The 23,880-nt window shown below is 45.0% G+C and overlaps 1 protein-coding gene across 16 annotated transcripts in view; it reads right to left on the bottom strand.

The window, feature by feature from the left end:
• Positions 1-21,201, bottom strand: part of GGACT (gamma-glutamylamine cyclotransferase) — a 62,520-nt gene extending 41,319 nt beyond the window's left edge. For 10 of the 16 annotated variants that reach the window (XR_015725900.1, XM_087865009.1, XM_087865011.1 and 7 more), the window contains exons 1-2: positions 21,097-21,201; positions 16,538-16,708 (exon numbers count right to left, since the gene is read on the bottom strand). The gene's annotated coding sequence lies outside the window, so the exon portion shown is untranslated. The other 6 variants (XM_087865006.1, XM_087865017.1, XM_087865008.1 and 3 more) reach the window with 5 other exon arrangements.
• Positions 21,202-23,880: the final 2,679 nt, after the last annotated feature.

Below are 23,880 nucleotides of genomic sequence, written 5' to 3'. Positions count from 1 at the left end.
TGCTTTTCACACCCGGGGCCCTGAGATGGGCAGAAGGACTGCCGTTGTGGGGACTGGCTTCAGGATCAGACAAGCCTGGGCAGTGACACTGACAAATGACCCAACCTCTGAGCCTCAGTTTCCTTCTCTGTCCAGTCACACAGTAGCGCTTCACGGAGGTAGGGTGGGCACCCCCCCAAGATAACACAGGTAAAGCGCCCAGCACCGAGCCTTGTGCACAGAGGTATCCAGCAAACGAGAGTCAGTTCGGGCTGTTATAACAAAAATACCCTGGACTGGGTGACCTTTAAACAACACACACTTATTTCTCACGGTTCTGGAGGCTAAGGAGTCTGAGATCGAGGCTCTGGTAGATTCGGTGTCTGGTGGGGGCCCACCTTCTGACTCAAGGATGGCATCTTCTCACTGCGGCCTCACATGCAAGATGGCCGAGGGAGTTCTCCGGGGTCTCTTGGAAGGGCACCAATCTCATTATGGGGGCTCCATGCTCACGACTCAGTCACTTCCCGAAGGAGGTTCAACATGTGAATTTTTGGGGCACACAAACATTCAGGCCGTAGCACAGTTATTTTCTAGGAAATAGACAAATAGAAAAATACTAATTCTGCTCATAAGATCACTCTCCAGAGACTCTCTGCTCTGAGAAGGTACTGGAAACAGAGGCTTATTGCCTGCGGTCTTCTTCCCAGCCATGTGACATACTCGGATTCAAAAGGACTGGATTCGGGGCAGCCCTTGGGGGACCTCACTTAGCCTCACAGGGAGGAAATGCCCATCTTGCCCACCTCGCCGGCTCTGCCATAATACTCAAAGTACTGGATGCACACGGAAGCATGCTGAAATTTCATTTTTCCATAAAATGAAAAGCCCCGTCCACCCCCGTGTGGTCCTCCAGTCGCATACATTTGCCACAAATACTCTAGATATTCTATTAAACGAAGGTCAGGGGAGGCTGACATCTTGATTTCCATTCTCACACATATGCTTTAGTTTTGCAAGAAAAGCAGTACTTCCTTGCATGCTCACCACCCTCTCCAAACCTTGTGACGAATAACCACGGCCGGACGTCTACCACACGCAGAGCCAGGCGAGCTTCTAGGCACTTGAGAATATTAACTGATTCAATCCTTGCGGAAACCCATGAAGTAGGCTCCGTCATTTCCACTCTGCCCGTGAGGAAGTGGGGACAGAGGGTGCAGCTAACCAGTGCCGACCTGACCAAAGTCACACAGCTGGACGTAGCAAAGCTGGCCTGACTCTGGAGTTCAAGCCCTCACCCACCTACAAACAGCTACGGTCCCCCTCAGAACTCTCCCTTCCAGGGGCCCCAGCCCCGCCTTCACCCTTAAGCCTACAGAGCTTCCCGAGGCAAGCTCAGGGGCTCCAGATGGCGCTCAGGACACCCCTGTGTCCTGCACAGCTGTTTGCACTCCTATCCTGTCATTGCGGCCTGAACCCCTCCAACTTGTCCTGCTGCAGCTCCCGGAACCTCCCCGGCTTCCCCCTAATCCTAATCTTTTATTAGTAGCCGGCCCACCACGTGTATACCTTCCTGCCCAAATCCAGCCCACCCCTAAAATCTCAGCTCAGACCCTGCCTCTGTGCCAAAGGCTTCCCTGTAACTTAGCGCGATGGTCACATTCTGCCCTACATTCCGGTTATTTTCTCTTATTAAATTCCTGAAGGACAGGTGACACATTTTAACTTGATCCCCACAACGCAGCATGTGTGGAGAAAACGAATGAGTACATTTGCCTGGTTCTGGGAATTCTCAATTAGTCAATTCTTTTCTCTAATGCGATCAGAAAGAAAGAAATGACCACAAAACAGTTTCCAAGCAGATACTTAGGTTAAAACTGCCTTCTCCGACAAGAGTTACAAGGATCACTAGTTCACTGGAGACACACGTATTGTGTACTTACTGCAGACCACAAAGCGGTCACCCCGCTGCTTGTCCTGGGTCTGGACAGTGGCACAGAGCTCGGTGTTCACCCAGAGCTTGCTGACACTGCGAGGACAGGCGTGAGCTATGCCCTCAAGCTCAAAGTCTAGAAGGAAGGTGGGGCATGTGCTCGGAGAACTCTACAGTGGAAAGGAGCCCGAAAACTAAGTTGTAAACAAGATGTACTGGCTGACTGTGCCCCCCTTGCCAAATTCATAGGTTAAAACTCTAAACCCCCAGCAGTTCAGAATGTGACTGTATTTGGAGACAGGGTCTTTAAAGAGGACACTGAGTTACAACAAGGTCTTCAGGGTGAGCCTTAATCCCATTTCACTAGCATCCTTAGAAGAAGAGGAAAACTGGACACACAGACTCCAGGGACGCTGAAGCAGGAGCGGCCACGTGAGGGCGCTAGGACAGGGCACCCGTCCGCAGGCCCAGGAGAGAGCCCTCAGGAGAAACCAACCCTGCCCTGGACTTCCCGCCTCCACACGCTCTGTGGCTTCAGCCCCCAGCCTGTGGAACTTCGTTACACAACTGCTGTGCTACAGCTCATACGATGACGTGGTCTCTGATACGACGGGGGTGACCCAGCACACATCCTAGGTGAAGGAAGTGACACGTAAGGTCACGTGTCGTTTGATTCTGGTATGAAATACCAGGATAGGTAAATCCGCACGCATGTGGTTGCCAGAGGCCGAGGGGAGTGAGGGTTGGGAAGTGACTGCCCAGCATACACGGAGTTTTCTTTCAGGATGATGAAAATGTTCTGGAACTACATGGAGGTGGTCGTACCTCATTATCAAAGTGCTGAATGTCACTGAATTCTTCACTTTAAAAACAGTGAATTTTATGTTATGTGAATTTCATCTCAATAAAAACTCTAAATTAAAAAAAAAATCTTTAAAAAGATCTGCGTACAATATACTCGTAGAATACAAGGTGTTGAGTGACCGGGTGGAAGTGTTCGTACACAAAGGGAGAGATGAATTTGGCTCCTGTGTGATTTCCCTGGGAACTGACCCTGAAGGGAGGGCAAAGGTCATTCTGGAGAGGAAACAGGAGGGTGGGAGGGGTGACAGGAGGGCGGGAGGGGTGGCCTTCCCAGTGGGGAGATGGGCGGGACCTGGGGCACCTAGGTAGGAAGGTGGGGCTGGCAGAGAGGGGAGCCTGGGGTCCACAGAGCAGACCCCTGAAACACTAGTGATCCTTGTAACTCTTGTCGGAGAAGGCAGTTTTAACCTAAGTATCTGCTTGGAAACTGTTTTGTGGTCATTTCTTTCTTTCTGATCAAATTAGAGAAAAGAATTGGCTAATTGAGAATTCCCAGGGGAAGTTTCAACATATCTGTTCCTGGGCTCCTTCTCCGGAGAGTTTAATCTATTAAGTCTGAAGTTGGGAACAGAAACCTATATTTATAATAAAATACATTTTTTTTAAAGATTTTATTTATTTATTTGACAGAGATAGAGACAGCCAGCGAGAGAGGGAACACAAGCAGGGGAGTGGGAGAGGAAGAAGCAGGCTCCCAGCGGAGGAGCCTGATGTGGGGCTCGATCCCAGAACAGCAGGATCATGCCCTGAGCTGAAGGCAGACGCTTAACGACTGCGCCACCCAGGTGCCCCTAAAATACAACATTTTAAAAAACTCTCTCGTGGTTAATCTTTTGGGAAGCCATTTATTTCTCTGGGAGTCTTTCCCACTTAGGGACGGGGTTTTCCCCCCAGCTTTACTGAAGTATAACCGACAAATTAAAATTGTGCGTGTTTAGGGGGCACATGTGAGGATCTGACACATGTACACACTGTGACATGATCACCACCAAGCTCGTTACCACACCCCTCACCTCCCAGAGTTACCGTGCACGGCGGGGAGGGGGGATTCTCTTAGCAAATTCTAAGAATATGATACATTATAGTTCTGGTCACCCTGCTGCACATTAGATCCCTAGAGCGTATTCCTCTCAGCTGGAATTTTGTACCCTGTGCCCACCAGCTCCCATTTCCCTCTCCCCCTAGTCCCCGACAATCACCCTTCTACTCTCTGCTTCTAAGAGTTCAACATTTAAATTCCACATATAAGTGATATTATACAGTGTTTATTTTCCCATGTTGGGCTAATTTCACTTAGCATGACATCCTCCAGGTCCATCCATGTTGCTGCAAATGGCAGGATTTCTTTTTTTATGGTTGAATAATATATACATAGATATAAGTATACCACACATAATAGGAATAGTATATAAAATTCTATCATGTTATATATATAATTCCATATATAATGGAATATTATACACACACGCACTTTATTCATCTGTTGACAGACACTTAGGTTGTTCCATATCTTTCCTATTGTAAGGTCCTTTAGTTTTATGCAGATGCTACTTTAGAATTACTAATTTTGGGGTGAAAAAGGCTTCATCATGCTCTGTATACTTTAAAAACAGGGAAGGCAGGGGCGCCTGGGTGGCTCAGTCGTTAAGCCTCTGACTTTGGCTCAGGGCGTGATCCGGGAATCGAGCCCCGCATCAGGCTCCTCCACTGGGAGCCTGCTTCTTCCTCTCCCACTCCCCCTGCTTGTGTTCCCTCTCTCTCTGGCTGTCTCTCTCTGTCAAATAAATAAATAAAATCTTAAAAACAAAACAAAACAAAAAAAAACAAAACAGGGAAGGCATACTAATTCACTGCACAAAATTTTCTAGAAAATTTTTTTTGCTTAACCTTCCTTCATTTATATGGAAAGTTCAATTAACCAGAAAAGCAAATTTTCCAAATATTTAACATTTAACATGTGTGGAAACCTGTATCTTTAAAAATAAAATGCTTTAATTGTCCAAGTGACACAAAAAGGAAAAATAATACATAAAAATAAAGATAATATAAAAAAGATCCTAGGAAACTAAAAGGTGGTCCCTTCCACGTGTAGTACATATTAGGCCTTTAAAGTGCCCCATCATTTTCTGTAACTGTGAGAGGATTCCCTGAACAATATCGCCGAATACAAATGTTCTAGGAGCATCATGTTTTTAATCTCTTATGACTCAAGGTCAGCCTTTACTACAAACATTAGGCAACAAGAATAACCATGTTAAAAATGTGGAATAAATTACATTTTTTACTTTCAACACCTGGTGTCACCAGCATAACACAGTACAGGGCTCTCCAGGCTCTGAGCTGGGTGTGCCCCGGGGTGGTGGCAGCTGGGCCTTCCTGGGGGAGGGAAGCCCAGAGGTTCCGGTCACACCTTCCAGAAGCATGATTTAACCACTCCCCCAGGGGGCCGAATTCCCAGATGACCCACGGTGAAAGGACAATCTTTATGCTTGTTTTTAACTTTAACCATAATGATGCGAGGGAAAGACTGGAGTGAAATAAACCTGAAATGCTTTTTCTCTCTCTATAATGTTCTACAAGTGATGGCCTGTGCACATCTCCCTCCCCAGTCCTGCGGCCCTGTATGTCTACTCCCCAAATTCACATGTAAGCTTGTTTAGATTGGCTTGCTGATGACATGCCTGAAATCAAAAATCCAAAATCTCTGTGAAAACATCATTCTTAAGTAACTGGTGTTCAGGTCAAACTTCAAACGAAGGGGGGACGTCAGGAAGGAGAAGCCATCCTTCTAAAAGGTCCTGACTAAAGATCACAGCGTTGACCTCCAAGAGCGATTGTCTAGCACGGTAAAGCCCCGGGCAGTTCGGCCCGGCCGCCAGGGAACCGAGCAACCGTAACTAGGCGCACTTAGGGCCGAGTACCGTGGGTGAGATAAACCGAAGGCATTTCGCACAGCCTGAGCCTGTGTTTTAAAACGAGGTAACTGCCCAGTGGCTCTTTCTTTCCTGCAAAACTCTCTCCAGAAGCGGGTTTCCAACCACCGAGGTCCGTGCGCCAGTCTGAACAGAGCGTCACGGGCAAGCAGTGCGGCCGCGGCCTCCGCACCACCGGTGCCCCAGGCCCTCCTTCCTCCCCCCACCGCTCCCCGGTATTGCTAACGCGGTCTCTTCCTTCTTCCCCACTGACTTTATTATCTTGGATGCCGCCTCCTAAATGGTCTCGCTGCCGCTAGGCTTGCCCTCACCCACCGTCCCCACAGTCGTGTGCAGCACGGTGCCCTCCCCGTTCCCGGCCTGGGCTCTGGGGGGCACCCGCTCAGACGGCCCCATCGATCCTGTCCCCCGTGATCATGTCCTTGCGTGACCGCTGCCCCCTGTGCGCAGGCTCAGTTTAGTGACCGGCTTCAAGTGAACACAATACAGAGGAAGCCATGGGCTGTGACTTCTGAGGTGAGCTTATGAAAACTGTGGCGTCCATCTGGGGGGGCTGTCTGGTGCATTCTCTCCCTCATACCCCTCGCTGTCAGGGAGGCCAGCGGCCATGCTGTGAGACAGCCACGCGGAGAGGAACTGAGGTCTCCGCCAGGAGTCGGCAAGGGCCCAAGGCCTCTGGCTATCACGTGAGTGAGCTCCTCCCCCCGCCAGCCCGGAGGCGACCACAGCCCCCGCCAACACCCTTACTGCGGCCTTCCTTCAGGACCCTGAGCCAGAGCCACGCAGCCAAGCAGACCCCCGACTCTCCCCAGCAGAAAGCAGGGAGTAACGCACGTTGTCTGCAGTCACTGACATGGGGGGTAGTTTGTTACAGACAACACATTCAAAAGAGTCAGGTCTAAGTTACTGCATGTGGCTCACACAGGCCAATCACGCTCCAGCCCCATTTTTCTCTTCAGCCACATGCAGGCCACGCCTGACGCTGCTCTGTGGCACGTGGCGTCTGTCCCCCTCCTCGCTCATAAGGCTGCCAGGTGCCACTGGCCCTAAGTAACTTCTTCCTTCCTCAACACGTTCCTGGCAAAATTCTCCTCATACTTCACAGTTTCCAGGTCACTTCAAGCATCACGTCCCTGTGTAACTGACTCAGCCACTGAGTCCTCGGAATGCACCTCCTTGCTTTCTGGCACAAGATGTTCCACACTCATCTTGGACTCTGTCCCAGGCCTGGAATCAGCCCTTCCTCCCAGGAGCTCTGGCTCCCACCTGCGGCGGAAGATGGTATTTAGAAGCCAAGATCTGCGTGTGAGGTGTGCTTGTCAGTCTTGCAGTGTTATCTGCCCAAGCAGGCTCCCTCGGTGGAATCTAAACTTACATACATGTAAGTACACACACATATTGACATTAGTGTGTACTGAAAACCACGAGTTTACACCCACACACCTGACCTGACCCACACCACAGGGTTCATCCTAGTTCTCGAAATTTCTGTATTGGCAACTCCCTGCAACAGCAGCAAACCTGACTCACATTTTCTTTAGTACAGTTAATTATGTGATCTTTCCATATGTAACTAATTTCCAATTTCAGTGACAACCATCTCCCCTGCAGGTAAACCCTCCTCTTGCCACTCAGGCTCGGATACCCCACATCAAGAAGAACCACTGAAAAGACAGCCCACTCACCCCACTCAGCCTGGGACTCCCCATGCAAGGTTCAAGGGGTGGAGAAAGTGACTTCATCTCTCTCTGGGAGGAGCTGCAAAGCTGCACTGCACAGGTGCACTCGCAAGAGCACAGAAAGACTTGGTGGCATCTGTGTAAGCCGGGCCACCAGGCTCCTCTGTGTTGCTGCCAGCATGTGGCTTCCATTCTCAAGGACCTCTTACAAGAAAAGATGGTTGACAGTACATTGGCCATCATGTCTTCATGCACAGGAGCAGGAACCATGAAGGGCAGGGTGGGGAACAAGACCGACTTCCAGGTGACTCAGGTTCCTTCCTTTGCAAAACTTCCCAGAAGTCCCCGGATTTCTGCTTCCTGTCCTTTACCATCACTCAAGGCACACTGTCACTCTGAATAAAACTGCGGATCAGTAACTAAGGAAGGAGAGACTGGATATTTGGTAGTGAGCACAAGTTCTGCCACTCCCACTTCTTTACTTACCGGTCAACGCCCTGCTTTCAGGAATTACTGAAGACCTTGAATGAATCTCAGAAGCATTCTTGACTCTCACCTATTGCTAGATTTTTAAATTCCCATAGGAAGTCATCCTAAGGGCACAGGAACTCTGAGAGAAGCTTAAATGGCTGCTCAGATGCTGTATCATGACATCTCTATTAATCTAAACATCCCATATGTGAGTCAATGTTGCAATGGGCCTTTCCAAGAGCTTGCTGATGCTCCAAGAAAACCAGCACCTCTGAGGACACGTTATAGCCCTTTACCTGTGTAAGAACACTAGGCAAGGAACAGATCAAAACTCCAATCCCAACCAGCACAGAGTTCAAGAGAGATGGGGGCGGAGGGCAGTGAAAACAGTCCTAGCTCTCTGCCAAGCCAAAGGAAAGGGAGAAAGAAAAAGGGGAAAATAATATGGTGGACGATAACCTCAGATATGGGAGGGGGGTACTGGCACATGAGAACCACTCTTTTGGAAGTCCTAGAGAGACTCATCTTGTAAAATCACCAGGAGGTAAGCCTTGATACATTTCAGATGAATTCATCTGATTTTTTCAGATGCTGTTTCTCTGAAAGGAAGACCCAAGGACTGCTATTTAATGGAAAGGCACTACAGAAGTTTTTCTATTTATAAATTATTATAGCAGTGTAATTTCTTGATATTGTTCCAACATCCTCCAGATCATGGATGTAGAATGTTATTTCTGGAAGCAGGAGAAAGCATGGGATATGAGGAACACATATACTTCTGCAATAGATAAGTTTCACTTCACCGTCAGGTAAAAACCTGCTACCCTTTAGCTATGTGACCTGTTCAAGGTGTTTCATCTCTGTGAACCTCAGTTACATCACCTAAAAATGAGAAGAATAATGCCCACCTCAAGGATTAATATACGAGGATTATATGAAATAACATATATAAAAATTCTGGCACACAGTGATTTTAATAAGTATTAGTCCCCTTCCAAGAGAAGGGCAAATCACAGAATTACTCTAAGGACTAAACCACAGAATGTGTCACAGACATAAAAATGCCTGGCATATAGCTTGTATGTCCAATAAATGTTCCTTCCTCTTTGACTTACGCATCCACACAAAAAGCCATATTTTCTAGCATGGTTGGGAATGGTGATCTTTATAATGAAGTTTAAGCTTTTATGCCCAGAGCATAGTTGTATAAGCCCTCTCTGCGTTAGCACACGCTGTAGACTGACAATGATGCCGCACACCCGTGTTCATCGCAGCGTCACTCACAACAGCAAGGAAGTGTCCGTCGATAGATGAATGGATAATAACATGTGGTATCTACACACAGTATTCAGCCTTAAAAAGGAAAGAAATGCTGTCACATGCTACAAAATGGATAAGCCTCAGGGACGTGACACTAAATGAAATAAGCCAGTCACAAAAAGAAAAATTCTGTCTGATTCCACTTACACGAGGTACAAGAGTCAAATTCACAGAGACAGAAAGTAGGGTATGGTTGCTAGGAGCTGGGGGAGGAGAGGGCAGTGGTCTCTCAGGCACACAGTTTCCGTGTTGCAGGATGAAAGAGTTTTCGAGGTGTGTTGTACAACGCTGTGAATACACTTAACCCTACTGAACTGTATGGATAAAAATGGTTAAGATGGTGAATTTTGTTATTTTTGTACCACACTAAAAAATGAAATTATTTTTTAAGTGCTATGACTTGTAAGCTTTCATCATAATGCAGGATCCTCATACTGATTAATTACAGACTGTGCAACAGAATAATCTCTGCAGTTTGCTGTCCAGAGATGAATCCACGTCAAGCCTCTGGAGTTATTCTAGAGTCCGCTTTCTTAAATAAATAGCTGGGATTTGTTAGGATTTACGTGCTAAAGGAAAAAGTGAAACTTGATCTTTCTGTGTATAATATGTGGTATTTATCATCAGAGAATTTCAAGATGTGAAAGCTGGAAAAAACTTTTAAAATTACATTTTAAAGGTGAAGTAGTGAAATCTAGGCTGTAATCAAACTAAATGATTTGCCTAAGATCATACAGGTAGTAATTATGAATAGAGCCGGAAAGAGAAAACATCTCCTGATTCCTCTACAACCCTCTTGTACAACTAGGACTCCGCTCTCCAGAATGCCTCACCTCGGAACGCACTGTTTAGTACGCTGCCACCAGGGGGCAGCAGGTGTATTAGTCTGATATTCTAAAACCCCAACTTAAGGCCCCAGTACACTTCTATGGCCCCTTCCTCCACCCCCCAATATATATGTGCATTTATAGAACTTTATTAATATCAACAGGAATAAAGTTTAAAGAACATCTATAATAAGTTTTTAAACAAAACAAAGACTTAGGTCCAATGGAGGTAACAACCTTTCTCTTCCTTCACTATTTTTAATTTGTTCTAATCCTAAGTGATGTAAGGGTCAATTACCATTATTTTTAAACCAAAAGTGACTTAGCCAGGAAACCCATCCCATTTCTTTACATGTTGAACCAAATTTTCCTAACACGTGGCCTCCCAGGCTTCATACCACAATAACCTCAAGCCCATCGGCAACTTGTCTTCCGTCTTCCTTTCTTCGTCAGGCTGTTGTTCTTTCTAACACCCCTGTGTTACAAAGGAAGGTCTGTCAATAGGCCTAACCCTTCAGCAACTTTTCAGAGTTGTTAAATGGAGTTAAATGGAGACATTCTAGATGACGGTAATATCCACTCTGTTTTTAAATGATACTACCAACTGGAAGCTCAAACCATTGCTGCTACTCGGTGAGATGTGACAAGGCCGTCCCCCAGCAACGACCCTGTGCACCCTGAGACTTCCATGGTTTCATCTAATTTGAGAAGGGAGGGACAACAACACCAGCAGTGACATTAAGTAATTAATCCCGGAGGCAGCTCCACACTTTCAGGCAATAGCGACCAGTGACTGCGGTCCCTAAATCACCCAAAGAGAGGCCCATGATATTTATTTCACAAATTTCAAATGGTTTTCTTCCTTGAGCTCAATATGCTTTAATAAAGCAAAAGGTATTTAAATGCAAGCTTTCGCTACTGCCTCAGACACATGGGAGCAGTCCATTTTTAAACTACAACAGTGCTGCATTCCCTGTAGTTAAAAGGCATCCAAAGAAATTACTCTCTGCTTACATCCAGTTGCTTTCATGTAACTTACTATTCACAGATCAATCTTTTTCTTTCTTAAATAAAGCTGGGTTTTTGTTGTTGTTTGGTTTTTTTTTTTTTTTTTAGAGGCAGGAGTTTGTGGGGGAGAAGAGGGGCAGAGAGAGAGAGAGAGAGAGAGAGGGAATCTTAAGCAGGCTCCATGCCCAGCACAAAGCCCAATGTGGGGCTCCATCTCACAAGCCTGGATCATGACCCCGAGCCGAAATCAAGAGTCGGATGTTTAACCAGCTGAGCCACCCAGGTGCCCCCTTCTCTGATCAATCTAACCTAAGATAAAACTGATGGCAAAAGCAGTTATGACACTACTGGTCACAATAAAACAGAAATGAGACATGCACTAGACGCACGTAACGAATGGGTTGCTGCAAAATGCATCATGTATTCAGATAATATTCCGTATTCCTTTGCCAAATATGACGTGTCAACTGGTGAGACTTAAAGTCTCCTCTATAAATAACATTCTGGTTTTAATTTAATATTTTCCATATAGAATATTTACCATATTTAAATATGGAATATCGCCAGAAAACCAGAAATATTTTTATAACAGGCATATAAAGTAAATTTAATTCGGTAATTTATTCGAGTTACTAAAAGTAACTTTTACAATACTCAGAAAACTGAAATCAGATAATTAAAAAAAAAAAAACCACACACCTATTAGGAGGTCTTAAATTAAAAAAACCCTGATAATATCAAGTGCTAACAAAAATATGGAGCAACTGGAACTCTCATACGTTGGTGGTAGAGATGCAAAATGGTGGGGTACAGCCACTCTGGAAAAGTTTGGCAGTTTCTCAAAACGTTAAGCATACACTTATCATATGACCCAGCGATTTTGCTCCTAGGGATCTGCTCTAAAAAGATGAAAAATTTCGATCACACAAAAACCTATATGCCAATGTTTGCAGCAGCTCTATTCATAATCCCCCCAAACTGTAGGGAATCCAATGTCCTTCAACAGTGCATGGATACATCAACTGGGGTATTCCCATAAGACAGAATACACTCCTCAGCAATAAAAAAGAATACATACATGGAAGAAACTCAAAGATGTTGTCTGAGTGAAAGAAGCCAGTTCAAAGGTTGTATACTATTTAATTTCATTTATGTGACATTCTAGAAAAGTCAAAACTTTTCAAGATGGAGACACATTTGGGCACCTGGGTGGCTCAGTTGATTAGGCATTCGCCTATTGATTTCAGTTTGGGTTATGATCTCAGGGTCCTGAGATCAAGCCCATCTGTGCTCAGTGTGGAATCTGCTTGGGATTCTCTCTCTCCCTCTCTGCTTCTGACCTCATGCTTGCTCTCTCTCTCTCGTTCTCTCTCTCTCCCTCCCAAATAAATAAATAAATAAATAAATAAACAAACAAACAGATGGAGACCAGATCAAGGGTTGTCAGCAATTAGGGGGAGGGGAAGGGTTTGACTTACAATGGGACAGACTGAGGGAGGGCTTGGTATTTTTTGGTTTTGTTTTCTGGCTTTTTTTGGTGGTGGAACTGTTCTGTAAAAGAACTGTGATGGAAAGTTACATCAAGCAATTTTAAAACTTGCAGCATTATACAACCAAAAAGGCCAATTTTACTTTATATAAATTCTAGTAATAATGAAAGTATGAAAGTATGTAACTACTCTAAAACAGAGTTAAAAATAAGAGGTAAAAGTAAGAATAAGAGAACTCTGAATTAAGCTAATGCTTGGCATACGTCAATATTTAATTATTAAAAGCAACTTAGGAGATGTAAAAACCAAAGACAATGAATGGGCTTTGTTTTGACTCTGGTTTGAATAAACCAACTGCACAGAACTTTTTAGGCAAAAAGGGATATTTGAATACAGTATTAGATGATATTAAGGATTTTTCATTCATTGTTAGGTACGACTATACTTACGTAAAAAACTAAAACTTTAAAAAAATTCATACTAAAATATTTAATGATAAAATGACATGATTTCTGGTATTTGCTTCAAAATCCTCCAGAAGTAAACAAAAAACAAAAACTCAAAAAAACAAAGGGAAAAGGGTCATTTGGAACAAGTGTGGCAAAGCTAGGATGAGGCATGGGTTTCTGATGCTGTGTTGGTTCATGAAGGTTTAAGGTTTACTGTGTTCTACTTTTGAGTATGGCTGGAAATGTTCATAATAAATGCTAAGAGAAAAAAAGAAACAGTGACTTAGTCTTTATAAATACTCCCCAAAATGCCATCTAACTGTTCTTTATTCATTTATAAGATACACTACAGTTGACCCTTGAACAACGCTGGGGTTGAGGACAACCAACACCCTGCATTTGAAAAATCTGAGTGTAACTTCAGACTCCCCCAAAACTTTACTACTAAGAGCTTACTGCCAACCAGAGGCCCTCGTGATAACATGTGTGTCAACTAATGCGTGTTTTGTATGCTATGTGTATCATATACTGTATCTTACAATAAAGGAAGCTAAAGAAAAGAAAATGTTATTTAAAAAATCATGAGGAAGAAAAAATACATTTACAATACTGTATTTAGTTAAAAAAAAAAAAAGCTGCATGTAAGCAGACTCAGGAAGTTCAAACCTGTGTTTGCAAGGGTCAGTAGTGATTTCTCTTTATAGTTTTTATTAGGCTTTTATAATCTGTATTTAACTTTACAGAAATCCAAGCTGAGGGAGAAAGAGTCCAGGCAGTTGTGGCTCTTCTCATGAATAAGGGCTTCATAATGGCACAAGTAATGCCTTAAAGAATGCTTTTTCAAATCTCGTTTAATGCTCATAAATTAGTAAAATCACCATGAGATGTAGAAACTTAATAATTTTCATTAATGTATCTACTGCATAGTCCTGAGTGCAGGTGACAACAGCAGGAAGAGGTAATTAACACTCACAAGTTTAAAGACAGACGCAGTAACAGGAACACATGGAGGAGAGGACGGCATAATAGGAGAAGTTCTAATTTACTCTTTCTCTAATTTATTCTGACATAACTCAAAATATCAGAGTTCCAGTAACACTCTCCACCAACTGGAAATATCTTTCTTACTGGTGGCCTATTAAGTGGAAGACACTATGGGGGAATCAGAACAAGGACGGTGGGGTTCTCATCCCAACAGAGTTAATGTATGAGAAATTGCTAAATGGTTTAGCACGAATTTTGTTTAAAATAGTCCAGCAGAGTTTAAGGCTAGTGTGCAAAAACAATTACACAGGCAAAAATAGCAGAGAAAAGTAAAAGGCTGAAGAGCTGCGAGCAGCAAAAGCCCCATCAGGGTGCGGAGGCAAGAGTGAGCCGCGGGGAGGAAGGGGCACAGGAGTGAGTCAAAGGTTCTGACGGCTGTTCAGTGCAGCTCATCCGTCTCCTGTCACCTAGAAGCTTCTCTTCCCAACGCTGAGGAGAGGCCCCAAGCGTCTAGCTCACCACGTCAGCACAAAAGAGCAGAGACGCCACGCCGGGAGAATTATTAGCACCTGGTAGTAACCAACGGACGGTCGCAGTGTCTGCAGAGCTGCTTTGATCCTGAAGCAGCTACTACACCACGAGGTGCGGTGACTACGCGAAGGCCTCCCAAAGATCCCCAGAACCCGTGACCATGTTAGCGTGTAGGCACTTCCCCGATGTGATTAACGTTAAGGGCCTTAAAATGCAGAAATTATCCTGGATTATCCAAACGGGCCCAATCTAACCACATGAGTCCTCAAAAGTGGAGCTTTCCTGGCTGGGAGTGAAGAGAGAGCGGGGACCACGGCGGGAGGGTAAAGGGATGAAATGCTATCTCTCAAGGTGGAGGGAGGGGGCCGTGAACCAAGGAATGTGAGTGGCCTCTGGAAGTGGGAAAAGGCGAGAAAATAGATTCTCCCCCAGGGTCTCCAGGAGGGGACACAGCCTCACTGATGCCCTAATTTCAGCCTGGTGAGACCCGTGTGGACTTCTGACCTAAAGAACCATAAGACAAGTAAATATCTGTGTTGTTTTAAGCCATGAAGTTGGTGCCACCTTGTTCTGGCAGCACTAGGCAACCCTTCTCCTCATCGCTAGGCCTTTGCCTCTGCCCCCACCCCCTCTCACTTCACAAGCAAGCGCACTTTCACCGGAATTAAAAGACAAGATCTTCCACATCTCACATCTCTGCTCAAAGGTCTCTTCCTCAAAAAGTTCTCCTAAACCTACTTGCCCAGCCCAGGACAGGTCATGACCCCCTCTCCATACACTCACTCCGCACCTACCCCTCTCCAGCTCAGTGCTTGCCTGACTGCAGATACTCTCTCCTTCAGAGCTTACGTTTATTGAGCATTTATTAAATACTAAGCACCACGAGAAGGATTTTTCATGGGTTTTCTCATTCAATCCTCCCAACAAACCTATCGGGTAGACGCAATTATTGTCCCTCATTTTTTAAATTAGAAAGGTCAAAATCACCCAGCCAGTACATGGCAGAGCCAGGATTTGAAGTCAGGTGGTCTGACACAGGAGTTGTTGCCCTTAACCAGAGCATTAACATCTGTCTCCTGTGTGAGAAATCTAAGTTCCAAGATCCTGTGCATTTCTTAACACAACACCCACCATGTTCAACACAGAGAAGCTTAATAGTTGCTGAATATGAACAAATGGGACAAAGATGGTTTTCCCCCCTACTGTTCTTTTTTTTTTTTAAGAAAAACTTTTTTATTATGGAAAGTCAAATCTATACAGGAGTGATGACAAAATGATTCCCCAGATCCCCAAATCTCAACTTCAACACTTATCAATGTAGGGCCAAACTTAACACCAACACTTAATCAATTTAATATTATATTATCTAGTAGAAAGAGCCCCCTTCAATATTCTTTTTTTAAGATGTACTTATTTATTTGAGAGAGAGAGCATGCGCACAAGTGGGGGAAGGGGCAAAGGGAGAGGGAGAGAGAAACTCAAGCAGACTCCACACAGAGGGTAGAGCCCTACAGGGGGCTCGATCTCACAACCCTGAGATCATGACCTGAGGTGAAACCAAGAGCCAGATGCTTAACCAACTGAGCCATCCAGGCGCCCCTCAATATTCTTTTACAGAATCCCATGTTCCTAGTTCTCGTCACATGTTCATTTATCTGTGTTACTAAGACTTTAAAAAAAAATCTTGAAATAGATAAGTCTTTCCAAGCAAAACATAAATCAAGGGAACTGTAAAGGGGAAACTGATATTTTTTCCCCTATATAAAATTAAATTTTCTGCAGAGCATAAATATTGCAAAGTTTCAAAAATGGAGGCAACAGTCGTAACACATATGACAAAAGATTAGTATCTCCGATGTATAAAGAATTCTTACAAATCAATAAGAAAAAGACCAATAACATGTTATCTGGAAAAATGGGTACAGGGATGAACAGACAGTCTCACCTACTAATCTTAAGCAACAGAAAGACAAGGACTTCCAAGTAACACTATTTGTCAAGATACTTCTCTGGTGCTCCAGGATTTAGGCGTAAGACACACTCTAGAACAGAGTTAAAACAAGTCTTACCTGTAAACTTGTTTCTTCAAAACTGGGTCGCCCTGGAATCCAGCACCACAGTAAGTGTGAGAGCTTACAAAGCTTTTGAATTCAGAATCCTTCCAAACGGGACAGCAGGATAAATATTCCCACCTCACAGCGTGACGAGTAGACCATGGACCAGGTATCCAGCTCTCAGTCCTGCTGGGGGATGAAGAGGAAGGCGAGTGAAGAAAGCTGAGTGTTTAAGAGACAAGGGGCTTAAAAACAAAAACAACCCTCCCAGCCCCTGCCAGATGGCATCTGAAACCCTGGGCCTGGGCCCAGAAAGGAAAGTATTTCTATTCAGTGGGAGAATGTGATCCGCCAGCCGAGGGGCCACAGGGTGGCTTGAACAGAGGGGAGTTACCACTGACCTAGCAGAGGGGTTCAAAGTTCTCAACATCCTTGAGAAATAGCAACCATATCCTCTCCTTCAAGTAAGGAAAATAAGATGAGAAAGGAAAAAGTATATTTTCAGCGATCAGGCAAAGCCTATTTTAGGAATATTGAGCCTCTTGGATGAGGGTTTCTGAGTTTTTTAAAGTCATAAAATTATATTAAAAAAAACAATTCAAATCACCTCTGAAGTACACCTGCCAAAAATGGCAAAATTGAACTTAATTAACGTAAACCTTTAGATCTAACCTCCAGCTTACAGGAAATACAGGGGTAGAGGAGAAGCTAAACCATTCTATACAAAAAGCCAAATAAATCCAAAATGTGAGGCATCTATAGGGAGCCAAGGCCCACCAGTAAATTATTGACATTAAAGAAACTCACTGGGACTGTGACAGACCACGGTCAGCAAACTCAGGCCCTCAGGTAAGTCTAGCCTGCCAGGGGAGTTTAAAATCTTGAAAACAAAATTCTGCTGGGACACAGCCACGCTCATCCACGTCCACATCATCTATAGCTACTTTTTGCAGGAACGCACAGTTGAGTAGATGAAAACTGAGACCACACGGTCTACAAAGCCTGCGAGAGTTAGTGTTTGGGGCTTTTCACAAAGTCTGCCCAACCCCTGTCCTAGATTAAAAGAGGTAACAGCTAGGGGCGCCTGGGTGGCACAGCGGTTAAGCGTCTGCCTTCGGCTCAGGGCGTGATCCCCGCGTTGTGGGATCGAGCCCCACGTCAGGCTCCTCTGCTACGAGCCTGCTTCTTCCTCTCCCACTCCCCCTGCTTGTGTTCCCTCTCTCACTGGCTGTCTCTCTCTGTCAAATAAATAAGTAAAATCTTAAAAAAAAAAAAAAAAAAAAGAGGTAACAGCTACTCAACAAAATACCGCGTGTGGACCTTGTTTGGATTCCAACTCACACAAACCAACAGGAAAAGTAAGTGCATTTTTGAGGCAATCAAGGAACTTTGTGGACTGGGCCTTAGAAAATATTATGGAATTACTGTCTATACAATCAGGAGATGACAATGGTATTAATGCTATACGAGAAAAAGACCTTTGGTTGGAAGCTCATACTGTACTATCTAAGGGCGACGTGATATGGCGTCTGGAATTTAAACTGTTTCAACAACAAAAAAGACAAAGCAGATATGGCAAAGAAATTGTTTTAACAAACTGTTCGATCTATTTGTGGAAATACAACGGGGACGTTCATTGTACTAGTCCCTCTGCTTTTGCGTTTGCTTTAATAAAAAAGAAAAAAAAACCCAAGCCTTCATCAAAAAGTAGAGTTTATTAAGGATGCCTGGTGGCTCCATTGGTTAAGTGTCCAACTCTTGATTTCAGCTCAGGTCATGATCTCAGGGTTATGAGATCGAGTCCCGCGTCCAGCTCCATGAGGCTCTCCCTCCTCCTCTGCCCCTCCCCCCCCCTTTTTTTTTTTAAAGTAGGGTTTACAACCAGACAGCCTTTCTCTTCAGGCACCTCCCACCTCACCCATTCTTACACGCAGTCCAGCCTCGGCACACCCGTTGCCCTTGTATTTCTGAGCACAGTTACATTGGAGACTCCTTATCTCTGTTCGCGGTGTCTGCCACCAGGAATGCCCCATTCCACTCCTTAGCCCAACAAAATTCTACTCCTTGCTCAAAGTCCAGCGCAAATGTGACCCCAGCCAAGTCCTCCACTGACATCTCTCTGCGCCCCAACAGACAATTGCCTCTTTGAAATTTCTTTCGTCCTTCTTAACCCTTTTAGCTCTTTACTGTCTGTTACTTCATAATGCCAAACAAACCCTGAGACCCCTAGTAACTGGTTCTTTTCTGTCATTCCCCTGGAGGAGTAGAAGACCTTGGGCCCACTAAGCTCTGCTATACAGATCTTAGGTCCAAGGGCAGGTCCAACCTAAACAAAGCTATCCTACCCTGGGCAGCTTGACTGACATGAGTGAGACCTTCAATTAAAGAATGAACTTCCGTTAAATGAGAGGCTGGTCATGGTTACCTGGTGCTCTCTTAATAAAATCTCTAATTGCTAAGGTTTGCCTCTGACTAGAGAATGTTCTAGAGAAGAATGCTAAGCTCGCTTGAATGTGTCCTCTCATCATTGCCTCTCCTTGGGACGCGTCCCTCTGCAAACAAACACTGCTGCGTTCACCTCCACACCAGTCTGCTGGGGGCCCTACCCTTGCTAAGGTGCCTGGCTAACTGTGGGTACAAAGTCGTCCAGTGACTCCACTTGGAAGAGCTGACACAGGCTGAAACTTTCAAGAGATCTCACTAGATAAAATTAAAAAAAAAAAATGAACAGATAATTTTAAAAACAGTAACAGCTTCTGTCCCTGTTCTCTTGTACTTTCTGCTACCCAAAATCTAAGACCAGCATGAATAACCACCCTCTTTAGGTCTGATGCTAACAGTGAAGACCCTCTTTGGCAAGGTCAACAGTCCAAAATGTTTCTGAACAAAAATCCACCAATTAGAAATTAATTTAACTTTACAAACTCAGCTTTTGCAATACAAATGCTCTCTACGAGGGCTGTCTGCTTATTCAGGAACTTCTGGCTTCTCCTGGGAGTCGTTTCAGGAAAACAAGGCATTTGGGGAAATGAGGGCAAACGGCAGGAGCTCTCCATATTAGCATTTCAATAAATTGAATGAGACCAGGGAGACCAGTCTTTCGTTATAGCAAAAAGTACATAAGGACAGTGTGAGACCTACACTTTATATAGGTCAATCCAACAGATTTAGAGGCGTCCTTTAGTTTTTGTTGTTGTTGTTTTGCTTTTTTATTAGAGGGGGGAGGGGGAGAGGAAGAGGAAGAATCGTAAGCAGGCTCCACGGTTGGCCCTCGATCTCACAACCCTGAGGTCATGACCTCAGTGGAAATCAGAGTCCGAAGCTTAACCCACTGAGCCACCCAGGCGTCCCTGTCCTTTAGGTTTTTGTTTTTGTTTTTTTTTTAAGATTTTATTTATTCATTCAACAGAGAGAGAGACAGCCAGTGAGAGAGGGAACACAAGCAGGGGGAGTGGGAGAGGAAGAAGCAGGCTCCCAGGAGCCCGACGTGGGGCTTGATTCCACAACGCCAGGATCACGCCCTGAGCCGAAGGCAGACGCTTAACGACTGAGCCACCCAGGCGCCCCTGTCCTTTAGTTTTTAATACATGATTTCTCCCTAGGACATTTGGCAAAATGATCTGCTTTTTAAAAAGTGGCTACAAGTCTCATGCATTTTTTTTTAATTTTTTTTTAAAGATTTTATTTATTCATTTGACAGAGATTCAGACAGCCAGCGAGAGAGGGAACACAAGCAGGGGGAGTGGGAGAGGAAGAAGCAGGCTCATAGCGGAAGAGCCCGATGTGGGGCTCGATCCCAGAACGCCGGGATCACGCCCTGAGCTGAAGGCAGACACTTAACCGCTGTGCCACCCAGGCGCCCCTCATGCATTTTCTTATCAGTTCTATATTAATAAAGCAAGCTTGGAGTCAAGAAGGTATGTTTAAAAAACCGTGCACTGACTGGGTTTCAAAGGCAATTACGTGGTTAATCTTTGGCCAACAGAGTGAAAGAGCAAGGACCAGACTTGGTAATAAGGCAGCAAGAGAAATTTCTCCCCACGATTCAGATGTGTCACTAACAGCTCCAGAGAAACCCAAGGTCATAAACTCACAAATACCAGAAGTTTTTAGATTTCTTTGGCAGCTTTTGGTTTCCTCACAAACAGGGATCTCTGAATTAAAAGCAGGATTTCTGCAAAGTGTTAGCCTCATTCACCCGAGAGATCCTTTTAAAACTACCTTCTGAATGATCATCTCTCTCTCCTGAGGAACCCGCAGCGTCCACACCAGCAGACAGTTCCTAACTTTCTCCGCCCTCGCCCGCTCTGGCGCTGGTGCCCGTGTCCTGCCGCGTGCAGCGGCTCTGGGGACGCGTTTCGTGCCCGTGTGTCCCCTCCTTTCCGGCAGGTCCCGCAGGCCGCCCGCGGCCCCTTCACCGCCAGGCTCGGTGCCCGGACTCCTCTCCCCCGCCCCGACTCCCGCTGGCGCCGTGCACGGACGGACGTCCCGAGTCCCCGGCGTCCCCAGAGCCCCCGCGCGGAGGGAGCGGGGACAGGAGCCCCGGCTCGACCCGCGCCTAGCCCCTCACCTACCGCAGAGCGCAGCGCCGTCGGGGACCGCCGACCCGGCAGGAGCGGAAATCTGAGGCGAGACTGGCGCAGCCGCCCCGGGAGGCCGCCCCCGGCGGCGCCCCCTGGAGGCGGGACGCGGCACCCGCCCGCCCACCGGGCCCTGAGCACACCTGGGCACGCGCCAGGACGCACGCCGCCGCGCACACCTGGGGCGCCCCGCCACGGACGCTCCCGCTCTAATGCGTCCCGCCTGGGGCCTCGTGGCGGCCTTGGCTCAGTGTGGGCCCCAGACACACCTGGGGGCACACCACAGCTACACGCACAGCGATGAGCCCACACCTGGGAATGCATCCCGGAGGACAGGTACACACGTCACCGAAGGCTCACACTCGAGCATCCACACTGAGCGCTGGTATACTGGATACAGGTAATCATATAGTCGATACCAACACATATTTTCCGATTCTCCCTTTTAAAATAAAACAGTGGTTGTAGGGGACAATGAAAGAAACGACTTCCCGTTTGTCCGCTGGCTCCTAGGACTAAACTTGAACCCCAGAGATTAGAAGAGTGAAGACCAAAAGCTGAAGAGAATTTTTCTCTAGAGATTGTTCATTCTGGGTTTAAGCAATGCTCCTTTTGGGACTCAGGTGACAAGAAGGGCACAGAGATAGAAGTCCACTAATGTCACCCCTCCCCAAAGATACAAATATATAAGTAGTTACTGGAATAGCAATAATCCCCCTTAATCTTTTTCTCCACCTTCCAATTTTTCATGTATGTGGACTAGTGGAAATCTTATTACAATTTGATTTTTATCCAAACATTTCCGATAATGTAAATGTGGTTGTGTTTTGAATGGATGTACAATTCCAAAAGAAATCTAAAAGATCAGATTCATAAGCCATAATTTATTTCCGAAAGTTCTTTCTTGTCTTGAGAACTTCATGATTATATTAAAATATTTTTAAAAATCTTGTCTAGCATATATTTTTAACAAATTATTTGAAGAGTAGCAGTAATCATATTTTTTTAAAATGAAAAATGATTCTTTTTTTTTTTGAGGAAGGACAAATTATGTTGGCAAAAGAAAATGAGCCAAATACATGAATAATTCCTCTGATGAAGGAAAATTAAAGTTGGTGGCAATGTGAGTGTTCAGTTGCATTTAATGCCAGGTGAGGCTGAGGAGTCTGACTCAGAGTAGGCTCTGTGGGATGAAGTCTTCAGCCAACTCTCAAAAAATAACTCATAGACAAATAGTTTAAAGTCGTAGTTTTCAAAACGTCCCCAGTCCAGCAGTTTCCAAGCACCTAGGAATATAGAAATGCAAAATCTCAGGTCACACCCCAGACCTTCTGAATCACCAACTCCAGGAGTGGGGCCTAGCATTTTAGTGTTTATGATGCACTTTCAAGTTTGAGAACCATGATTTAGTGAAGATTTGCTCTAGTGCTTCTCAAACCGAAATGTGCATGTAAATCAACTAAAGATCTTGGTTAAAGATGCAGACTCTGGTTCAGGTAGACAGGAATAGGATCTAGATTCCCAGAATTCCTTGTGTACGGGTACACACAGGGACGCTGTGTGAATACAACCGCCAAGCAAAGGCAAGGATGAGGACTGCCTTTAGGAAGGTGAGACTCACATAGTTTTTCAAGGAAACTGCGTGGTCAGTTACAAGCCCATGGCTTGTCAGCTTAGGATCGGTGGGTTACAGGAGTCAGCTGCTCTGGTGGGTTTAGGAACAGAGTTGACTCGTGGAGGCTGTCAGGTTGCATCCAAATTACATAGGTGAGTCACTGGCCGAAAAGGGTTCACCTACCATCAGCTGTTTTTGTGCTCATTCTGGTCCATTACTTTGCCATCGATAATCTCCCATATCCTCCAGGCTCAGGGTCAAGCCTGCAAATGACTTACGTAGGTCTAAAGCTCAGCAGACATTTCCTTTATTTAAATCAAATGATTTAAACCAACAAATTATCTGTAATTGGAATTATCCAGTTTGGCCATTGTTGTCTAACTCCAGGTGGGTAATTGCCAAGCTCTGTTGTCCAGGCTTCTGTGCAATAAGGTAGATAAGGTAGATGCCTGATTTATATTTATATTTGACTAAATACGCTGCTACTTTATGCGAAAGAGGCTGGCCCTTCTCCCCTCCCACATGTCTCCAATATTGCAAGTACCACACTACGGGTAGGAACACATCTTCATCTTTTGAAACCGTAAGGAGCTTGAAATCTAGTAACACTAATAATCTAAATAACACTACAAAATCCACTGAAATATTATCAAATTATTCTAATAAATAATTTTAAAAAGTCATCTTTGGCCCCAAATAACCTACAACATAAATCTAACACTCGTTTTTGTATGGCCCATGAGCTAATGAGTTTTGCACTTTTAAATGCTTGAAAAGAAGGAAGACCACGTCGTGACACGTGAAAATTACATATTAACAGTTCGGTATTCATAAATAAACTTTTACTGAGGGGCGCCTGGGTGGCACAGTCGTTAAGCGTCTGCCTTCAGCTCAGGGCGTGATCCCGGCATTCTGGGATCGAGTCCCACATCAGGCTCCTCCACTGGGAGCCTGCTTCTTCCTCTCCCACTCCCCCTGCTTTTGTTCCCTCTCTCTCTGTCTCTCTGTGTGTCAAATAAATAAATAAAATCTTTAAAAAAATAAAAAAATAAACTTTTACTGAAAACATAGTCACACTCATTCAAATCGTGGAGTCTGAGACCCACAAAGCCTGAAATATTTACCATCTGCCCTTTAACGGAAAGAGTTTATCTACCTTGCCC

The sequence above is a fragment of the Ursus americanus genome, chromosome 10, assembly GCF_024610735.1.
Source record: "Ursus americanus isolate L20-20 chromosome 10, mUrsAme1.1.p, whole genome shotgun sequence".
NCBI lineage: Eukaryota > Metazoa > Chordata > Mammalia > Carnivora > Ursidae > Ursus > Ursus americanus.
This window is presented reverse-complemented; position numbering and strand designations above follow the sequence as displayed.